At 41.8% G+C, this 20,689-nt stretch overlaps 1 long non-coding RNA gene across 3 annotated transcripts in view; it reads right to left on the reverse strand.

Annotated features, from left to right (window-relative positions):
• LOC118238228 overlaps nt 1-20,689 on the reverse strand; it is a 65,413-nt gene that overhangs the window by 25,085 nt on the left and 19,639 nt on the right. The window contains exon 1 of one of the 3 annotated variants that reach the window (XR_004767998.1): nt 4,650-4,758. The exons of the other annotated variants lie outside the window; for them this stretch is intronic. This is a non-coding gene — a long non-coding RNA (uncharacterized LOC118238228). Of the gene's footprint in view, nt 1-4,649; nt 4,759-20,689 lie in introns of those variants that run through there. 3 annotated transcript variants of the gene reach the window in all.

Consider the following 20,689-nt stretch of genomic DNA (forward strand, 5'->3'; position numbering starts at 1 on the left):
CAAAATAAAAATAAAAACATAGACTTTTTTTTGAGGAATAGGAAACCTGAAGTTACCACACAGAATCCAAGTGCTTATAAGGAGTGGTTGAGAACAACAGCAGAGAAGTCTTTGTACTGGGGGAAAACATTAATTTAATCAAAGCACCCTGGGATCTTTGTGATTATAAGCAATCATTAGATGCTCACTCTGATCTTTTCTCAGAGTCAAGCTACTGGAAATCTTAATTGGGAGATTTATTATTTTCTATTGACCAATGTTGACAAAGGAATAACTTAAAAACAATTGCTCCAATAGACATATTTCTAAATGGAGAAAAAAGTCATTTAAATACAGGCTTTAGTGGGATGAAATATTCCTCCTTAGCACTCTGATGTAGTACAGATTTTCTTCTTTTGCCTAAATAAACTGCAATAACTATTGAATATACTTTACTCTATGTCAATAGTCAAACAGTCAGAGACAAATCTATATTCCAGGAGAATTTGTATACTTACTCAATAAATGTTTTTTGAACAACTTCTGTGTAATTGATACTGCCTTCTATCAAGATGAGCTACAAGCAAAATTAGTAAGAGTAAGGCTTGTTCCATACCTTCTCTCCCTGTCCAGTATGCATTGTTGCCCCTCACTAACCAGGAAACCAAATCACCACCATCTGCCCCTCTCCTCCCTGCTCTGCCATGTGAAACATCCAGACCCTACCTATCTTTCTAGATGGCTAACCATTATTTGCTTCTCTCCTTTCTGTCAAAATTGACCTCTCCAGTGTACCTGTCTGTTACAGGAACTCAGACACACCTCAGTCTAAGGGAGTAACAAGGGGTTGGAAAGATGGCTCAATACTTGCCTCACTAACAGGATATCCAGGGTTCTATCTCCAGAATCCACATAAAAGCCAAGTGTGTGCTGTGTGCTTCTAATCCCAGCCCTATGAGGACAGTGAGAGGGAGTTCCCTGGGGATTGCTGGATAGCCAGTTTTTCTGCTGACATGATGAATATCCTCTGACCTCCACATATATGTACCTGTGTATACAAACACACACACACACACACACACACACACACACACACACACACACACACACAAATCTAATCTGTACAGAGTGTAACCTAGGAAGGAAGAATTTTTTCACAACCACAGGAGAGAATTGCTACTAATTCAGGACAGTAAGCATCCACTATACTTTAGCACATCACCCATGTCTTCCCTTACTACTCTAGTGTGCAAAGTACATCCTTGTCCTAGCTTGTGGCCATCTTCTTCCCTCCTCCTCCTTTGGTGCCAGTCAAGAGCTTAAAGCTCAACAATCCACTGATGGCTGGACACATGACCAAACATTCCACTATTTAGGCCCTAGGTCACTAAAGCATGCCAAAGCCTTCAAGTCTACAAGCAAGAGATCTCTGCTCTGGCAGTAAGCCACACAGTCATGCTCTGAACCGAATTCCAAAGTGTTTATCTCATTTGTGCTTGTTCACACATTGCAACAAATACACAAACTTGCATACTTTCACCCTTTAACTGTGCCTTCTGCATTACCTGCCTTTGGGAGAACCTACCATAAAAAGTATGTACAGATGGCAGTCGGAGATCTTAACGGCTTCCTCAGAAACGCAGGAGGAGCCAGGATGTGTAACATGTTACTTTGTTTTGTCTGTCCTATTTTCCACATGGCAGCCTGAGCAGCTGCAATCTCAGCAGATAACCTATGTAACTATTCATAACCATGACAGAAAATGTCTCCAGGAACTCCCCTTTGTAAAAGGTCTGTGTTTCACGCATATGTGCTCAAAGAATTTCAGCAATGGGTCTTGTGATAATAACACTTGAAAGGTGGCTTCAACGTCTTAAGTACATTACAGGTTTTAGTAGCCTGACAGCATTCCTGTGAATTCAGAGGAACATCAAGATGCTACTTACACAACAAAGCTTTCTCAGTCATTACCAGCTGATTAACTAATAACTATGTAACCCTTTGTTTAAAAAAACACACGTAATTGTTACATGATTTGAGAATGTTTTCTGTACCATTAGTGTTGAGGTTGGGAATACCAGCCAAGTCCTTAGACTTTATTTACTGATTAGAATTATCAAACAAACAAAGGCACAAAAAAAACTATCACTCAGGTATTACAGTTATTAGTATTTCTTACCAAATATTAAATCCTTCTTCCTTCAATTATTTTCCTTATTTCAGGAAACATAGACATCATTGTACCACCAAACAATTCAGTTTTCTAATGATGCTGTCCTTAAGTTTTTATGTGTATGTGTGATAGATTAGCAATCTCCAAACAGTGGTCAAATAGCTCAGATGCTTACCAAAACATTTCCATTGAAATAGAGGAGGGGGAGGGAAGGGGAGGAGAGAGAAGGAAGGGAGGAAGGAAGGAAGGAAAGAAGGAAGAAAGGAAGGAAAGAAGGAAGGAAGACAGGAATCTGTGGCTGACAAGATGACTCTGCAGGTAAAGGAATTTAGCTGCCCAGCCTGATGACCTGAGTTCTCTCCAGGACCACCCACATGGGGTGCCTTGGTCAAGGTTTCTATTGCTCTGATGAAACATCATGACCAAAAACAAGCTGGGGAGGAAAGGGTTTATTTAGCTTACACTTGCACACTGTAATCCATCATTGAGGGAAATCAGGACAGGAACTAAGTAGGGCAGGTACTTGGAGGCAGGAGCTGATGCAGTGGCCATGGAAGGGTGCTACTTACTGGCTGGCTTCCCATCGTTTTCTCAGTCTGCTTTCTTATAGAACCCAGGACCACCAGCCCAGGGGTGACCCCACCAACAATGGTCTGAGTCCTCCCACATCAATCACTAAGAAAATTCCTTACAGATTTGCCTACAGCCTTATCTTATGGAGGCATTTTCTCAGTTCCTCTCAAACGACCCCAGCTTGTGTGAAGTTAACATAAAACTATCCTGCACATGGTGGGAGGAGAGAACTGACTCCTGTAAGTCCTTCTATGACTTCAAAACACACACACATACACACACAGAGGAAAATACAGAGCATCAATGAAAACCTGAATAAACCTAGTTTCACTTGATTCAGATAACTCACTTCTATCACGAGAGATCACCTGGCTCAGCAGTATGCTGCCTTTGGCCTTTCTCTGCATTAACACCTTTCTAAGCTGGATTTCAGATACTTGGGAGTAAACCAAACCATTTGGAGTGCCTGACTCTTCACTCTGGTGTACAGAAGTGTGTGGTGAATGACCTTTGCCATCAGAATGCCAAAGCCTTCACTCCTAAAGCATACTAATGTCACCGTTGGCCCCACATGCATCCTGGCAAGAGCCACAGATCACTCCATTTTTTCCTTACCTTCAGTCTCCTTTTCCTGTTCCTCCAACCATGCTATTTATCTCATAAATACTAGATTTGAGACTTGGGGCTCCTATCTCCGATATTTGACTTCCTCATTAATAAATTCTTTCTCTTTTGCAAAAGTCCTGGTTTCGGTGATTAGCATATTTCAAGGTAGGAACAAATTCAGCCTCTCAAGATGATGGCACACATCATGGTGATAACAGGGAGACTTTTACTTTAAAGGAATTGTTTTATGTTTTCACATTTATTTAGTGTATGTCTTTGGTCATATGCATACTGTAGTACACCATGTGGGCTCTGGGGATTGAACTCGCATCATTAGGCTTGGTGGCAAGCCTTTACCCTCCTAGTCATCACAGCAGCCCAAGAATTGTACTCTTTACTTCCACAGCAAGCACCATTGTTCCACTCCACATTCTTGGGCACGGTGAACAAGAGGAACTTCATTACAGAGAAGAAGGCCTTGGTGAATGAGAGAGAGTTCCATGGAGCATGTTTGAGACCCTGGAGGACTATAAATCACATGAGTACATGACCAACTTCAAAGGTGAAGTTTGTCACAGGGGTAAATACCTCCAGCACAGTCCTCAGAGGCAATGAAATTTGCAACATGCTTTGGAAGCTGCATACTTTTTAAACAATTTTCTTTTTCATTTTATATACCAACCCCAGTTCCTCCTCCCTCCCCTTCTGCCAACCTCCCACCTCCCTCCCATCCCAGCCCCAGAGTGGGTAAGGCCTCCTTTGGGGAATCAACAAAGTCTGGCATATCAAGTTGAGGCAGGACCAAGCCTTCCCCACCCCAGCCCCTGCATCAAGGCTGAACAAGGTATCCCACCCTAGGGATTGGGCTCCAAAAGCCAGTTCATGCACCCAGGATATCTTCTGGCCCACTGCCAGCCCCTACCCCCAACAGATCAAGCCACATAATTGTCACCCACATTCAGAGGGCCTAGTTCAGTCCTATGCAGGCTCCCCATCTGTCAGTCCATAGTCAGTGAGCTCTCACTAGCTCAGGTCAGCTCTCTGTGTGGTTTCCCCATCATGATCTCGACTCTCCTTGCTCATATGATCCCTCCTCCCTCTCTTTAGTTGAATTCCAGAAGCTCAGCCCAGAGCTTGGCTGTGGGTCACTGCATCTGTGGAAGCTGCATAATTCTTACAGAGCAATTTGTAGCATCTTCCACAGCCCTGGGGGCCACACCAAATTGGGGCCTTTGGTACCATAATGTTGGATAAAATGATACCAGTATGTTAAAAGAAACAAACAACAAAAGAAAAAAAAAAACTCCACAGTCATCACCTGTTAGAGAAGTGCAGTCCGTACACTCTGTGCTGTGGCATATGTATTATTACCAGCTCCTCCTGAATGTCCCAGGCATGCCACTGTGCTGTCCATGGTGCTTCTCAACTAAGCAACTTGTATGAGAGAACAGAAGAGTGATGGGGTTGTGAGATAGCTCAGCAGGTAAAGTGCTCTCGGTGCAAGCCTGATGGCCCAATTTCAACCCCCCAAACCCACATAAAGGTGAAAGGGAGAGCTGACACCATGATGCTGTCCTCTGGCCTCCATACATGTGCACTGATGTGCACACATTCATACACAGACACACATAAACACACATACAAAGTCACGCACACACCACAAGCATATACATACATCCACATATATACACACATACACAATCACACAATGCATATATACACATATGTACACATACATACACAATCACACACACATATACACAGTAACATAAACACACACACACACACACACACACACACACACGTATACACATACTGCTATTGTTTGTCTTGTTTTAAAGGAAAAGAAACATGGAAAAAGAGTGGAGAGGGGTGATTTTTTTAATTGACAATCTTGATTCCTCTCCAAGGTCTAGCCCAGTAAATGGATGGAACTAGAAAAGATCATATTGAGTGAAATAACCCAGACCCAGGAAAACAAGCATTGTATGTATTGTTTCATCAGAGGCTCCTAGCTCCAAATCTATAGATATGAGTACATATCCTGGAGTAACCTCAGAAACCAAGAAAGTAAAAAGAGGCCATTGCTGGGGTGAAAGATAGAGGGGCAATGGAAAGGGCAATAGCAGATACAAATGATCTGATTGGGCAAATGGGAAAGGGCAGGCTATACTTAGGTTGGGGAAGGGAGATAAATACAGAAGGAGGGAGAAGGGTAAAATAATAGTAAGGGTGTCTGAAAAAAGTCATAAAGAATCATACTCTGAACTATCTACTTAAAAAGAAATCTATAATACATCTATGTCTGTGTGAATAAATATACAGATATATTAACATATGTGGCATTTATATTTTTAAATGAAATATTCTCATCTGGGCTGACAATGGTCCCTTCAAGAGCAAAAGACCATCTAACAAAAGCCCAATGTCAGTCATGAGAAGACCTCTTTTGAGTTGTTGGTCGTGGTGGTCTAAGAGACTCCCAAACCATACAGGTTCTTGCTGTGTCCCCTGGTCCCTGCCCCCCACCCAGAAGTAGAAGGTAAATTCCTATTGCTGAAGATACCACACACTTCAAACAAAGGGCCCAGAGAACCCTGATCTGGAACTGACCTGAATGCCTTCTCCCTGATACCAGAAAGCATCCCCCTGATACATGTAAGCTTACAAAGGAAGGAACCAATCAACAGTCCTACCCAGCTTTGGTGCCCATGAACCACAACAATGACTGTCATAGCACAATAACCTTAAGGGTGCAGTAGTGGTACACACACCTCGGTGGTAACCAACAGCAATTTCTAGTTGGATTTAGGACCTGCTCACCCTGAGGTAAACTGTGTCTGGTACTGGGAATGCAGCTGACTACCCAGGGCTAAGGAAGTCATGGATCTTAGAGGAGAACCTGAACCTCTATTTTACTAAATCAGCATACTCCCTAACTACATCCTAAGTATTTGTCCTTAAACCCACAGATAAGGGCAGTTCTCATCCCTCATGAAGAAAACTTCTTTTTGCAATAGACTGGGACTGCTAAACCACAACCAATCAAAGCACAGAGTTGTGGAGCTCAGTTCCAGAGGCTAGATCTACAAAACAACTCCTGCACCTAAGCCTCGGGGAACATTGCAGAAAAGGGGTGGAAAGATCTTAAGAACTAGAGGATCAGGGAGTTTGCTGTGATGCTGTGTCTCTTAGTAATGTTAGAACCTATTCTCATAAAGTCCCACCAACATGACTGCCTAAATATAGATGAGCTGAACAAGAACAACAATAATAGACATTCCAGCGTGGATGGGGGAAAGACCATGAGGTCTCAACCCTCCACAAAGAACTACAGGTAACCATGAAATGATGAGAGCAGGGGAAACAGTCTTCCCTAGGGAAGAGCACATCCAATACCAAAAGGCCAGTCCTGAAAATGTAATACATAATACAGATTGAACAGGTTAGGCTTAGAAATAAACAGATATATAACACATACACATATGCATGTAACAGCAATTAATGAGAAGAGAGGCCATGAAATTGAAAGAGCATGAAGATGAACACATGGGAGGGTTTGGAGGGAAGAAAGGCAAGCAGGAAATGATGTAATTACATTAAAAAATCTCAAAAGTAAAATAACATTTAAAAGAAAAAGGCTTAGCCTGGGTTACATAATGTGCTACAGAGCAGCCTGGACTAGAAAGACCTACCTCAAAAATGTAGATGATAAAAGTAGACTTCACTATCATCTACTTTTACTCCCGTGAACCTATGATACTGGTCACTATAACACACACATTTACACACAACTAAAAATGACAGTCTTTGGCTGTAGAGATGGCTCAGTTGGTAAAGTACTTACAGCCTGTGCTTATTCCACAGACCTCACATAAAAACAAGCCAGGTATGGTCATGGGCTTGTAATCCCTGCAGAGACAGGTGGACCCCTGGAGCTCACTGGCCAGCCTATTAGTTTAATATAGTTGCAGGCCTGGCTAGTAAAAGACCCTTTCTCAAAAACAAATTATTTTAAGGTAAATAGTTCTCCTGAGGACTGACACTCAAGGTGTCCTTCAGGCTTCACACACATGTACACACACACACACACACACACACACACACACACACACACACACACAAGCCTCAAACTTGCTTTAGAATATTTAGGTATTTGTTAGGTCAATGAATAGCACAAACATCCAACCAGAGTCTCCACAAATCCTAGATCTGTGAAGGCTGTGTATACTGTGGTTGTGAATATATTATAAATAAAATTCCTAGTCGCTACTTGCTAAATATTTATTTGGTATATAATTTAACAAGGGTTCTCTAATATTACTATTTCATGGGTTTACTGAAATTTTAATTCTATTCTAACTTGAATATGAGATTTTAATTTTATATTCACTAACACACAATCCATTCACCACAGAGGAAATACTTTGCCTATAGAATGGTCATAATGTCTAAAGGTAACCATGAATAATAAGTGACTTATTGATGCTATTTTACAGTACAGGAGGTGTTTACTGTGTTGTCCTAGTAAATGCATAGTTTACTGTTTGGGGCAGCATTAAAATGACCAAGGTACATACCAGGCATACACAGCAACAATTGCATGTACCTGTGGTGTCACCTCAGACCTGTAGTTCTCAGATATGACTCCTGGATTCAGCAGGATCAATAAGCCTGTAAGGACTATTAAAAATTCAAACTGGCCGAGTGTTGGTGGCGCAAGCCTTTAATCCCAGCACTCGGGAGGCAGAGGCAGGCAGATCTCTATGAGTTCAAGACCAGCCTGGTCTACAATAGCTAGTTCCAGGACAACCTCCAATGCCACAGAGAAACCCTGTCTCAAAAAAAAAATCAAACTGGGAGGCTTCACTCCAGCCCTAGTGACCCAGAAAATTAATAGCTGAGTTCTATCAAGCTTTGCCAGTGGTTCAGATGCAAGCTGAGGTTTAAGGACCACAAACTCCCATTACTTGTTTCCGACTTTCACTGAAGAAGAACCTACCCTTTTAGTGTGTGCTTCTTGGTTATCAGGCTTATCCAATAAGCAGATAGGCTGCTAATTTGAATTTGGGTTTCAGATTAAAAGAACAAAATTTAGAAGAATTACTTCTTTACAAGTGTTTCCCGAGTACAATAGTCTATGTATTTAAAGAATATTAACTATTTTGTACATATTTCGGCATTATGTGTTGCTTACCTGACATTCAATTTTTACTTCTACTCTTGTGTCCTAATTTGTTCTGGCATCCTTACACCACACCTGAGGGTGTGTTGATCTGGCCAGAACACGGCATACTACTCCACGGGAATATGTGATCTAACCCAGTTTTAGAAATTATCATCTTTCCAGCCCTTCTCCTTTCTGTGGCCACATGGAAGTGGTCTTGAGGCAATCTTCTACTGCTGCTTAGTGAAGTCACTAATTGGTGGTCAGCTGACATGGGCAATAGGCAGAGTCACCCATATTTCCAAACATTGTACTCGTTCCATTGGTGGAAATGGTGGTTGGTATAAAGTAATGAATACCAATCTCATACAAGTGACTTTTGTTTGAGTGTGCCATTGAATGTGCAGTTTTCTCTGTTTAATAGGCTCTATTTTATGCAAAGCGCTGGGTTTCTAATAGATCATTGTGTATTGATTGAAATGGCTTTGTATCCCTTAGAAGCAATGCACTCTGATGGCAGGTCCACCCCTAAGACTGGCCCTCCGAAAGCAAGAAAAGTGCAACCAAACTGTTTTGAAATCTAAGTCTTTGCTGAGTTTTCTCCCACTGCCATTTCCCTTGAATTTTTGAATTTGCTAATATGGTTTGTCTCATTTAATGTACATAGAACGAATTGCATTGAGTTTAGTTGTAGAGTCTTGTGAGTTTTTAGTGAATATACTCCTATGGACACTGAATATTTCCTTCACTCTAGAAGAGATCTTCACATTTCTTTCAAGCCAGTATCCCTTGCAGAGGCAACCACTGTTCTGTTTTTCACCATCAAAAGAAGTTTTGTTTTTTTCTATGACTTTGGATTACTCTCATTTTTTTAACACATTCAAAACATTTTGCTCTACAGGATAGAATTTAAAACATAAATATGTATGTGCAATTTTTCCCCTTCTAAAGTCATGTGGACTGAAGTCTCCCACCCTCACGGTTGACAGAAGTTACAGAGAAGCAGCATTAACTGCGGGAGGGCCCAAAGTCAGGAAGCAAGTCAGTGAGAAGACCCAGAAAGTCTATGGGAGCTGTGCCAGTTGGGGGCACCTTAGTACCTCAGCATGCCCTTAAGGTCTGACACCTTGGGTTGAGTTAACTTTTTCTGGGGAAATATAAACAAATGTCTACTCTTCCCCTCCCTAGCAAGGGCACCAACAACAGACCAAAGGACAAATTCCACCAGGTCCAGCTTGGTGAACCAATGAATTCATCGGACTTTCCTACAGAGTATATGTGATCCCAGAACAGCTGCACCACAGAAAAGTCTCACCCCGACATGAATGACAACTTTCCCATGCTGAACAGATGGAGTCCCCTTTCAAGTTAACCCCACAATCTACATACCCTTGCACCTCCTCAGACAATGAAACCACCTGTAGTAGCTCAGAAGTGCATGCGGCTAGCAGGGACACACAGAAGTGAGTGGCTGAGTTATCAGGTGAGGCGCTTGACTCTCCCCTTCTGATGAGAGCACATCAACAAGGCCTAATCTCAGGATCTCTTATAGTAGTCACAGCTGCTCGGATGAAGATGCCAATAGTTGTTAGGTTGAATAAGAAAGTTCTACTGCACCTTGGTAGACCACTCATCCCTGGGTCCTCTGCTTAAGCAGGAGCTGTGGTTATGTTACCATGTCTTTTATAAGCTCCATATTAAAAGCAGGTTTAAACATCCTAGGAACTCCTATATCTTAACTGGGACCGAGGGTAGAATAGACCATAGTGGTACATCTAAAGTAAATGTTAAGAGATAATCACAAATAACTCTGTTCCAGCTGATGTAAGTTAAACATTTACCATGTTATTCAATATTTTAACACTTGGCAAATTGTCTACTAGAATAGAACCTAATTATCATTTTTAAAGTCTACTGTTCATGCAGAACATAAAAATTTAGAATAGAATAATATTCTCTATGGAAAAACAATTTCTACAATGTTCCCTTTTGCCCATAGTCCTGGAGGACCCAGGGATAAAAGAACACACAAATCCAAACAGCTGGTTATTACTAGTGTAGATGATCAAATTGTGCTCAGACTTTAAGAGTTGAATGCAAACTTACATATAAACTTTTGTAGGAAGACTCCAAGGTCACACATATTTGTCATAATATAGTCCATTCGAGGACACTTACCGTCTCAGCTTTGCAGACAACGCCTGATATTACCATCCATGCAAGTCTTCCTGTTTCACAAGGTCAGGTTCTTTGCAAGACTCTCTGACACAGTTTGAAGAATTTGATAGGTATTAAAGACCCTCACCCGAGGAGAGGAGAAGAGGCGGGGCTGAAGCAGGATTGGAATGAGCAGGGAATTGAACTGTAATACATAACCAAGAAACAACCCAGAGCTCTTCTGAGTATTGCTTGTCAAAATGTCACCAATCAGGCTATATCTCTGAACCTCTGTATCTGCCTCTCTCTCACTAGATACAGATCAACTCAGGTGAGGTCAATTCGGGTGACGTCAACTCAGGAACTTTGTTCTACCTGAAGGAGCTGACCACTGCTCCACATCTGGATATCAAATCCTTTCCTAAAAGTAAGTTTAAGTATCTTCCACAATTGTTCAATTGTCTGCAAGAAGAACCCATATGTATTTCTTTCAGTCCCCCAAAGCACAAGGCTCACATGATTAAGTGAGTCCACAGGCCTGGGGCATTTGATGGGGGATGTTCTTCTATATATGTTTCTCTTATTGGTTGATGAATAAAACACTGTTTGGCCAATAGAGGCAGGAAGATAGGTGGGACTAGGAGACAAGGAGAATTCTGGGAAAGGTAGGCAGAGAGAGACTGTGGAGAGATGCCATGTACCCACCAAAGGAATAACAGGTCTGGGCATTCTCCAGTAAGCCAAGACCATGTGGAAGTACATACACTTATAGAAATGGGTGAATAATTAAGACAGAGCTAGCCAATAAGAAGCCCTAGACATCAACCAACAGTTTAATAATTAATATAGTGTCTAAGTGCTTATTTGGGGCTGAGAAGGGCAGCAGGACCTGGTGGGACAAGAAATTCCAGTTACAGGCATTTTCCCTGTCCTCTTCACATGACTGCTTCCCTTCTTTAAGTCTCAACCTTAGGAAGGCCTTCTCTCACCCAAATGCTTCACCACTTTCATCCAACTCATAATTCACTCAGCTTCTCAATCCACTGCTTAGAAACTCCTCACTTAGGGCAGTGCCCTGCCTGTCCTACTAGACTGTGCTGTATCTTCACACTGAGCTGTGTGCTGAACACAAAGTTAATGAGCTGCATGTATTTGATGACGGGATTAATTAATTCAATGTGCCTAACATTTTCATCTGACTTCTCCTGGAAGCTGATCACAAAACAAGGATTTGGGTGCAAGCATTTTATCTGAGAAGTAATCCCAAAAGCACTGGTAGAGAAGCTAGACAAGTAAGGGAGGTGACTTATAACCCGATGCCATGCAGACAACGGAAGCATAGTCCTGTTGGGAAAACCAGAGAACAAGCATGGAATGTGTATCTTGGTGTTATCTATCCAAGAAATGAAAGAGTACATAGTATATAACCAAATATATGTGAAATTTCTGAATCTATGGCAATTCACAGAGAAAGTAGAGACAGAAGATGGGGGACCAAGAGTGTCAAATCCAAAGGAAATTTCATTTTCCCAAATTCTGGCAGTTAGACAAAAGCCAGTATTCCTCAGGAACTTGTAAAGCTGGTTTTCCTCTACCAAAAGGAGCCATTTCCCTCGTCACTGGCAGAAGGGACAAATGGCTATCTTTGGTGCCTATTAGTATAACCAAAGCACATGCTGGCCTGCAGGTTCCCTCAGTATCAAAAGTACCTGTTAAGAAATTTCAGAGTCCATGCTAGCATCCTAGCTCTCTTCCCCTCCTCCCCTACCCTAAAATCCTTCCATCTTACAGGCTTCCCTCCCCTCATTCTCCTTATAACACTGCTATTCCAACTATGCTCTCCCTTTTGCCCACACTTTTTTTGTCTTCCCCTCTCTGTATCCTTCCTTCCACTCTCTCTGCTCTCCCACACTCTCCCTCTCTATATACCCCACCCTCCATCTCTGCTCTGCTCCTGCTTCTTTCATGGCCAGGTCTAGTCTGCAAGCCGTGCTCACTCTACTACTTTCTCTCTCTGCTCTGGACTCTTCCTCTGGTTGTTCTCTCTCTCATATCTACAATAAAAAAAAAACTTTCCCCTTAATCACACCTTGGAGCAGTTATTCCATTAGTTTATGCAGGGGAAGACTACAACCCTTCTTTTGGAGGGTTAGAAATATTCTGGAATTGCTGTATAACACTCTAAGTGCATTAGAACCCACTGAAATTAAGTTGTATGCTTTAGTACCATGAATAAGATGTAAACTGTACTAATAAAAACAATTGCAAAACAGAAATGAGGAAGCTGAGATGCTGGTTGAGTTCAGGAGTCAAACCTGTTTGGGGGATAGCAGTGTTTATTTCATAGCATTTCTAGCCTATACTGTTACCCATAGTAACAACAGGCTGTTGCAAATAAGTTGAACATTTTGGCAAGGATGCAGACACCAGCAGTCAGCAGTGCCTTCTGAAGGTGTGAGTCCTAAAGTGGGAAGTGAGAGAGAGATAGAGAGAGAGATAGCAAACCTGCCTGGCATGTCCAAGGATAACTATTCTGTGGGGAAGGAGGGTTCCTCAACAGCCTCCAACACCAAGAAGTTATTTTACACAGATCAATATGGATGACATGTCTACAGAGTCCAATTATATCAGCTGTAACCCCAAATCAAGCAAAGCTGTGAATCAAGAGGGAAATAAATGTTACTTTCCAAAGAAAGTGAAACTGTGGTTGGCTGGAAAACAATCCCCATGCTATGTGCTTGACTTCTCATGCTCAGGACCTCCCAAAGTTCCATTTTGAACTAAAAGGGAGTGTCCAGCTCTGTCTAGGTTCAGAATCTTGAGGTGGGCCAATTGTTCTGGAGATGAACACCATCTGTCCCTTCCTCGAATGGTCCCAATAACAAACCAAGATAAGATTTCACCAAAGCTCACTCTATACTTGATCTCAGCCAAAAGACTAAGAAGTGATCCAAAGTTCAAAGGGAACCAAAATTCTTACTTGTGTACAGAGCAATGGGGTGAGAGGTTACAGGTAGGATTGAGAATGACCTTGAAGCAGACACACTGGAAGGTCTGTACTCCTGCATGGATGGTGACTCCTTCAGGGCTGTGTATACAGAGTTCTCTCCCCTAATCCTTCCCCACCTACATCCTCTAGCCCTCCCCAAGGACCTGGAAGCCATGTGAAATTAGGGTAGAATTACATAATGGTTGGGAGAAGTGGCTGGATGCTCAGGTGATGATCCCATGACCTTCCCCTTACCCTCTTTCCAAGAGGTAACATGAATAGTTAACATGCCCAGCCATGATGATATTTAAGAAGAGGTCAAACAACTCCTGAGGACAGCATCAGTTTGGCTTCAAGGATAGTCCTGAACAACAGAAGTGTAATAAAAATATGTATCTTTGTGTATAGAGAAACAAAGTCAGAATGAGAAAAGTTACAAACAGTGCATCAGAGGCGGGAGTGATGCATGCACACTGCAGATGGAGGAATGAGTCACACCCCAGGCATACATGAAGCTCCTAGCAGCTGAAGAAAGCTGGGACACAACTCCTCCCTTCAGAGCTTCAGGAAGAAGGCAGTCCTGTCAAGGTCTTAACTTCAGTAAACTGATATGATTGCAGGTTTCTAACTTCCACTACTATAGAACAAATTGTGTTGTTTTCAGCCACTAAATGTGATGTAATTGTATGTGAGGGGCACAGTAAAGAAACTGCCAAAATGGCCACTCCATTAGGTGAAAGGTTTTTATTATGGATGAGAGAACATCCAGGGGCATCTGGAAGAGTCCAGAGAAGAGAGAAAAATAAAACAGACTGGACATGGCCAGGGATATCAGTGAGAGAGATGAGAGAGCTGGAGGTGGAAAAATCATGTTGGTTATAAGGAGGACAAGTAGCTGGGGGAGAGAAGCCTGTGAGCTGAAGCAGGCCTTGGAGGAGTTCAGGTTGGGGAGGAGCCAACATGGTAGCATGGGGACTTTGAAATGTAATAAGGACTTATGAGTATGGACTGAGGGAAGCTGGAAGCCTGCATGGGCTGTGACATGCAACTGCAGGTATATGTCATTGGAGAGCCATATGTCCCTTCTGCCAGAGGCAAAGGAAATGACTCCCTTTGTTGGACAGGAATCCATCTCACTAGTTCCTGAGGCATGCCGGCTTTTACCTAACCACCAGAAATCCTTCTATAGTCCAGCTTGAAGTGAGCCAAGATTCTCATTTCTAGATGACCTGAGACTGAGCAGTAATGCCTTACAATGACAATAGAAAACTAATGCAAGAACTATCAGAAGGCGCTTATACAAGATGGCTCTTAGAAACGATCATTGCTTCCACACCAAAACACACTGCAAAATTAGGAAGGAGCTTAAAATCATTAGGAAAATAAACACTGTGTATCTTTGGCTTTCTTGTTCAACAATTAATTTCCTTTTTTTCTGTTTGTTTGCTTTGTTTCTTTTGTTTTGTTTTTCAGACAGGGTTTCACATTGTAGTCTAGATTAAACTGGAACTCATTCTTCACTATGTAACTTAGTCTGGCCTGGAAATCATGGCAACCCTCCTTTCTCAGTCTCCTAGTCCTAGGATTACAAGTGTAAGCCATCACACACAGCAAACTTCATTTTACTTTTTTAATATTTTAAAATGCCACACTTATACTTTGTATAAGTCTCTGTATTTTCCCTTCTTAGAATGGGATATGATTTGAAATAGAGTGCATGCATATTCATTTAAATATATGGAATGTTGCCATTTACCTTTTAGACTTAAATTTATAAAGTATATCGTGCTAAGTAAAAAATTCTTACTAGAGTATTGGCATATAAAAAATAGACAAATTCCAGGAAAATAATGGTTACAACTCTAAAAATACTAAGAAATCCAGCAATTTAAATAGCAATAGCTCCACTGTATATCCACAAATGCCAGTGTGTGTAATGCGGAATTGAAGGGGAAGAGCTGCCAGCCTGAATGTCAGTGTATGAGGTCAAGTGATGAGCCTGGCACATAGGAAAGCTAGAGTGAGGTAGTGAAGTGAAAAAGATGGAAGAAGATTCCCAAGTGTTTAAAGGGCATAAAGGAAATGATGTGTTCTAATGACATCTAGTAAGAGATCCTTGGAGTTCTCCTTCCTCTGCATCATTGGCCACCGGTCCATGACTGGGGAGGGAGCAGAAGCCAGTGGTCAGATGCTTGCAAGTCAATGGAGACAGCTCTCAAGCAAGACAGTTTAAGTGTCACAGCTCCACTTTATTCCAGAGAGAGGATATAAAGGCTAGGGATAGTTGCTAATTTGCATTAAACAGCAGGCTTCTATCATAAAGCTCCTAGTACAAGTCATAGTTATCATATGTGGAAACATGGTCCTATCACAAAGCTCCTAGCACAATTTCTAATTACCATATGAACTGCAGGAGGGAGAGCTCTAGCAGGGAACTATGCCAAGGGTCACACTAGAGATAAATCAGGCATCAGGCCTAGGGACAGCTTTCAGATAAGGTCGGACATCTAGGCCTAGAGACCTTCTCCAAATAAGGGCAGGTAGAGGGCAGGAAGCTTCACTGGGGAGGGAGTCCTCCATGTTTCCGAGCTTAGAGACAGCTGCCACGCCATGGTACGCTGCAATCTCTGACCAACAAGGCCTCCCACCAATCCTCAAAGCTCATCTGGGGCCCAGTGAACTCTATCCTATCACCAGATAGGAGAAGATAAAGTTTAATCATGCCATTCCTGTGCTTAAGATGACCTGAAATTCTTAGGTTAGTAAGAGTCAAAAGCCTGCTTCATAATCTCAGTGCATGCAAAGCTCCTGAAGATTTGGTGGCAGCCCTATTTGAGTTATGCCCTGCTTTCCATTGTACTCAACATTGCTAATATCTCAGTGCCTTTGCAAATGCTGGTCCCTCTGATTGAGGGAATCAAATCCTTGTTCTCATCAGTCAATATCTGTTTTACTGAGCCTAAACATCTCCTCAGTGAGTTTCTGCTACAAGAGTCAGTTCATGTGAATGTCAGCATCCAGCCAGCATACTCTCAGCACACATGTCGTGAACACAAAACCTGGGTGCTCTTACTATGACTGTTAGCCCCATAGGCTGTAACCCAACCTGGAAATGAAACACAAGGACCTGGAACCAGCATCATGCCCATGCTTCCCACCGGACTATCAGCAATAGTCATTTGTCCCTGACGTAATATCTCCTGTCTTCTGCTACCTACATTATTAAGCTACCCTGTTAGCTATCAAGTGTGGTACATCCCAGTTTCTCACAGACTTTTAGGATTTCCTGCCTCTCCAGACAGTGTGGAGCTTCTTCTATCTGCAGTCCCACAATGTTTGCTAAATGTATGTGTTATTCTAGCAAGCATGGATTGTGGCATATAGGAAATGTTCAGAAATAATGTTTTCCCAGTAAATAAAAGAAAATATGTCTAGTTTAGTTAAGATCTCTGCTCTAATAACTTCTGCTTTTCCTTCTAACTAAAACTGGACCTATTTAGATGCTGTAGAGAAAATAAAGCAAGTCCTTCCTTGTCAGAGGCGCTCGTGAAGTGACTCTACTCTGAGGACAAGAGGCTCTGAGAACAGCATAGCAAGCTGTTAAGATCTTTCCTCGTGTCAATTAAATTCAGCTACCATGATGCTGCTAGCAACAGCCAGACTCTAAAGTGCTCATTTATTTAAGAAAACATCCTGTTTATAGTCTAGGGAACTGTGGGTTTTAGTCCTTGGGATTAAAGGCTAAATCTACATTTTGAGGTTTCTTTAGTAAGATCTTTTTGTTTGAGTGTTAAAAACTGAGGGGGATTGGATTGAAAATCTCATTAATTATTCAATTCTTTTCCTAGTGATTTTTATCAAACATTTTCAGCCAGAAGGCATGGCAGTACATTAATATGGTGAATAAAATGAATAAATATAATCCTACTTGGTTAAGAGCTCATAGAGTGAAATTGAGGAAATGTAAAGTAGCAAACAGAAGCCCCAGAAGCGAGTACATTATAAAATAGCACACATCTCACTAGCTGAGGGCAACAGGTGGCTTACTCTATTCAAAACGAGCCAGACACTTACATTTAAATCAAACTGAACACAGATTCTAATATTTGAAATCAGATTTGTATAGATAGAAAGCACATTTTTTTTGGCAAGGGTCTTATAAGCAGGGCTCAACTCCTGCTGGAAATGGGCCCTTGCTGAGTGGAAGGAAACAATCCTGTCCATCTGCCCTGCTGAGCTGGTGCCTGTGAGGCCACACCAAGCTTATGGTAATACACTCTGGCTCCAGAACTTGGTCTGTACAGAGGGTTAAAAGGCAATCAGAAGGTTTATGAAAATATCTAATATGTTCAGTTGAGAAACTGCTGAACAGTCAGCCTTGATCTGCTTCCTTACTTTTATCATACATTTGAAAGTGGGAAAGTGACTCTATGGAAACGTAATTGATCAAGTGATATAAGCAGAGGGGTGGGGGGAGGCTCCTTCCAGCAATTTGGAGAAAACTATTCTACACATTCCCATAAAGGTGTCAGCTATGGTGTCCTTCCCTGCTTGTGCCTCAAACCGGAGGGGGGTGGTCTACATCTCGGAGCTCAGGAAAGGGATCAGCTAAACACTGGAAGCTCAGGCATCCAGTACTGTTTTGCTGCCCAAGAGGAGGAAAAGGGAGAAGAGAAAAGCTGGGTTCTTGGCCACTGTCAATGACACTCCATGAGACTTGCCTGCTTTCTTCTCTTCATACCACATCAGTATGGTGCCTACTACATTAAATTTTCATGTGCAAATTGTAACTCTCCACTAACACTTTTATTACCTACCAGAGGCCACAGTCACGGCGAATCATTATCCTCCATCAACTGAAAAGCTGATTTAGAAATTCTGGGTCAGAAACAGATGAAGTGAGGGAATGTTGAAAACCACAACCTTAAGAAAAAAGGTAAGAAAACTGGCCAGTCTCGATGTTCCCCCACTCCACAGACCTCTCCTGCTAGGAAAAGTCCCCTCACATTTCCAATTCTTTTCAGACAGCTGGATCTCTTCGATCGTCTCTGTAAGGGAGTGGCCAGGATTCCAGACTACTCCAATGTGTTTTGCTATGTTCTGTGCCACAAACTGACCTAGTATGTGAATATCAGTAAAATCATCTCAAGTGATTCATGTTGGGTATACAGATGATACACACAGCACTGACATTATCTGCAGCATCATCCCAAAGAAATCTGAAGCCCTTTACAGCAGCTTACAAACCCAAATCACTCAAATGTGTGCTTGCATCCACCAAATTACAGATTTGAGTGATTCTGGTAGTTTCATTTCCATTTCCAAACTAGGGAATTAACTAACAAGTGAAAGTTGTTTCCCACTTCCTCATCTGTAGTGGCATCAATAAGGCTCAAAAATTTAGACACATCCATTTTAAAATAGAGTTTTTACTTACATTCTATACATACCAAATACATATATTAACATATTTATGCAGGCACCAACCACAAATTTTAGATGTTTAAAATATTGATTCTCTTCTTTATACTAAAATAAAAAGAACAAATCATAAAAAAAAATTTAGACACAGCTATTGACTGCCCTACTTAAGATTTGCTTACAGCATCCAAGCCAAAACATTGTGGCATGTGCTACTGAACCCTGCATTTCCTCCTCCAAAGTGTGAGAAAGAGGGGGCAGAACAATGCCATCACATGTGTTTCTCAGGAGAAGTAGACTAACCACAGGCCTTAGACTACTTTAAACATTCCATTTCAGCCAGATGTGGTGGTTCAGGACTTTAATCCCAGTTCCAAGGAGGCAGAGGCAGACAGATCTTTGTGAGTTCAAGGCCAGCCTGGTCTACAAAGCAGTTTCCAAGACAGCTAGTGCTACACAGAGAAACCGTGTCTTGAAAAACTAAAATTAATAGATGGATAGATAGATAGAGAGAGAGAGAGAGAGAGAGATGATAGAATTGCATTTAGAATGAAATATATATACAAATATATGTATACATACATATATATCATGAAGTTTAATAAAGCAGTAAATTGATGAATTACCATAATGGAAAATATCCATGCTCCTCAAGTTTTTGCTAGAATGCTAAGATTATCCTAAAGGATAGCATCCATTCTGCCTAATGTATACATACAGTTTAAAGCCCAATTACCCCCAATCCACATTTCTCATGTAATTCCTGAATATCTTATTTCTATTAACAGCACCAATAGTCTCTGTTTGGCCCAGACATAAGATGTCACACCCATCTTTGATTCTTTTCCATGACTCCCCCTTCCCCATGTCATCTGCCAAACCCCATCCTCCCATTTACTTTTGTCAGCAAAGTGACCTGAAGCTTCTTTCCTACCAAATCTGCTTCTGCTTCTAACTGTGGCTTTAAAACAGTCTCCCAACTTCCTGTTCCTTCTCCCCGTCACCCACTTTGCACAAGACAGTTCGGTTTATCTGCTTATTTCATCACCTAGGTTACAGAATCCTCATGGCTAACCACCTCCTACAGTAGGCTGCCTACAGCAATAGTCACCATCCAGTTAGACAGAGAACTTGCTTTGTTAACCTCTATCTTGTGTTGTTTGCTTTTGCCCTTACCCTTTTCTGAATAATAGCTAAAAATCCCCTGTCACCAGCATTCAAACTTTTAACAACACTTTGTCAAATAGAATGCTGACCTGAGCATTGTAGGGTTGAAAGGAGACGTCAAGCTCCACCATATAAGAAGGCAGAGGCTTGGAAGGAGCATGAGGCATGCCCAGGGAACGACCCTGTACTTACTGGAACTGGGAGGAACATTGCTGCCAATTATTCACAAGTTCACATCTAGGAGAAGATAGTGGCACTCCAACAGAAACATGTAGAAGGAAGTGAACAATGTGGTAACCAGGAATGCTTTTATGGACATATGAGACTAAAACTGTACTGTTGTGCAGGCTGTCTTATATACAGTTTTTAGACTTTTAATCTTTAGCTAGTACTGGTGTGAGTGAGTGTGTGTGTGTGTGTGTGTGTGTGTGTGTGTGTGTGTGTGTGTGTGTGTGTC

This window comes from Cricetulus griseus, chromosome 2 (assembly GCF_003668045.3).
Source record: "Cricetulus griseus strain 17A/GY chromosome 2, alternate assembly CriGri-PICRH-1.0, whole genome shotgun sequence".
In the NCBI taxonomy this organism is placed as follows: Eukaryota; Metazoa; Chordata; class Mammalia; order Rodentia; family Cricetidae; genus Cricetulus; species Cricetulus griseus.